Consider the following 2568-nt stretch of genomic DNA (forward strand, 5'->3'; position numbering starts at 1 on the left):
TTTGGTATTGAGGTAAAAGTTACCTTGCATTCGCTATATAACAGTGGGTGGTGGTCACGAAGATGACTGAGCAAATTTTATGCGTCTTTTGCAGCGACTTTCTTCTTGCAAGATCGGCAGACAGGGGGACCGTCCTCGATTAAATTGCCTTCAGGACTCTTGTAAAAGCCAAAATACGACCAGACCACCGATTTGGTTCTCTTAGATGGCTGAAAAATCTCCCGAGCGCTGTCACTGCCTTCCGCCATTTCGTCTCGTGCAAAAAAAACAACAACAACATTGCATGCTGCTTCTGCGTCAGACTGATGCTGGCTGGACAGGATTTACCGCGAGTTTTCAAAAGCGCGATAATCAAACACGGTTTTGATGATAATTAAATTTTAAACGGTAATACGTCAGGGCATTTTATCGTGATTTATCGTAAAACCGGTAATCATTCCATCCCTAATATGGACCTTTTTATGATTTTGTGCTGTGATGTGGAAAACGTACATAATAAGGTTAAAGAAAAAAAAAAACCTCTAAAAAACTTCAATCAGTGAGCTTACTTACTCAACATTGTAATAGTCACATTCTGTGTTTGCTATAAACTGGTCCTGAGGCATACTATCAGCGTTACCGGTCTTCATGGGTCCAAAAAGACACCCAGAAATGTGCTACCCGGAACCGACCTGGACCCGTCAACTATTTGAAAGTTGGACCCAGACCCATGCAGAACCGAGAAGTGCCATAAATGTACTACCCGGACCCGGCCAGAAAACTAAAGGACAGCTGCTGCAACAATCGGTTTGCATAACCAAAGAATTTCTGTTATATATTTATAAATTTTTTTGTCTGAAAGAAGACAATTCCTGCATAGTAAACACCTAAAGCATAATAAGTATTAAGATTCGGGTTGTTGAGCGTTGATCGTCCTTCTGTGTGCTTCTATTCTATGGCGATTTGGTAAATGCAAGACCTGTTAATCAAAATCAATCCAATCCAAGAGCGATCTAGCTGTAAAACAGTCCCTGATTAGTCTTTACTCATTGTCCCTACTCACTAAACCCACCCACCATACCTGGGATCCAGTTTCTAGTGGTTGATCTTCCCTACGTTTTCAAATGATGTTGGAAAACATGGCCCAAAAGCCGCATGTGTATACTATTTACATGTACTTGGTATTGTTTGGCCTCTACCTGAAACAAATATTCTTGTTGAACACAAAACTTTATATTCATTTTCTGTTGCTTTTTTTCCCCACATCAGCAAAGAGGGTATCCATGGCCATGCTACCCATAACTCCGCCCGCTCTGCGTCTGACAGTTGAGGTAGCGCTTGTGTATATATTTTTTTTCAACTTATTTCTCAGCTTGCACATTCTTATTTTAATTGTACAATGTTGCAAGTTACAAAAACACACACGCACAGCACTTCCATGATTGATCATCATCGGCGCTGACTGACACGCCTGGGTTTCCTTGGAGTATTACGCACAGACCCGGGACCCAAAGTAATAGACTGACTGTTTAAAATATGAACCCGAACCCGTACGGGTCTTGGGTCCTTGGGTTTGGGTGGACCCGTGAAGACCTCTAATCACTGCTCCTCTGAAACCTACCACCTCCCCCAGCACCACATGTCAAGATCTGCTATTTTATATATGCTTATTTGTACAGTAGCTCTATATTGGAAATTTATGTATTTTATTTATTTATTTATTTATTTTTTGCTATGGTACATTAAAGTTTCTTTGGCATCTTTTTTAAAGCCTCTGCTGCCTTCATGCATTGCCGTCATCAAAATTGCACATAGGTGCCAATTAATTGTGCATGACAGAAAATACAACTGGACTATTGACATTAGCATGTAGTCTGTAATTCTATATGGAATCCAATACTGAAAAAAAAAATCTTAATACAGGCTCAACAACACGAAACACATATTGTATACTACATATTTTCAATTAAATAGAATGGCAGCATACAGCTGGAGAAAAACATGCCTCAAATACTGGAGTTAATATTTCTTGAGCAAGGGAGACTTACATTTAGACTCTAGACTTACTGTCCTTAGCCCCTTATAATTCAATTAAATTCAAGTTTATTTGTATAGCGCTTTTCACGATACAAATCGTTGCAAAGCAACTTTACAGAAAATTAGGTTTCTACAATATTTAGTGGTAGCTTATCAGTGGTGACTGTCAGTTAATAAACATATGGCAGAAATGTACAGAAAAATCAATTAAAGACATACTCAAACAGACGATGAACACTATTAACAGCAATTATTATATGATGCAATCAAACGTATAGTAAAATTTGGTAGTTCTCCCAGACAGCAGCTGACTTCGCGCCAGATCCGTTTTAAAACCGGCAAATCCGCGTTACAGTCACATCGGTTTCAGTGCTGTAACACGGATCCAGCCCGGGCGCGGTTTCAGTGAGCGGGAACTACAGTCGCAGAGCGGATCCGGGCCGCATCCGTGGAAAAGAGCGCGCGGTTTTTTCTGGAGTTCAAATCAAAACAGAAGACGTCAAGACGATCGAGACGGATACAGACTGCTCGCTGTTATCCTCAAAAACCTAA

Source organism: Sinocyclocheilus anshuiensis, unplaced genomic scaffold (genome assembly GCF_001515605.1).
Source record: "Sinocyclocheilus anshuiensis isolate Anshui unplaced genomic scaffold, SAMN03320099.WGS_v1.1 scaffold1416, whole genome shotgun sequence".
Lineage (NCBI taxonomy): Eukaryota > Metazoa > Chordata > Actinopteri > Cypriniformes > Cyprinidae > Sinocyclocheilus > Sinocyclocheilus anshuiensis.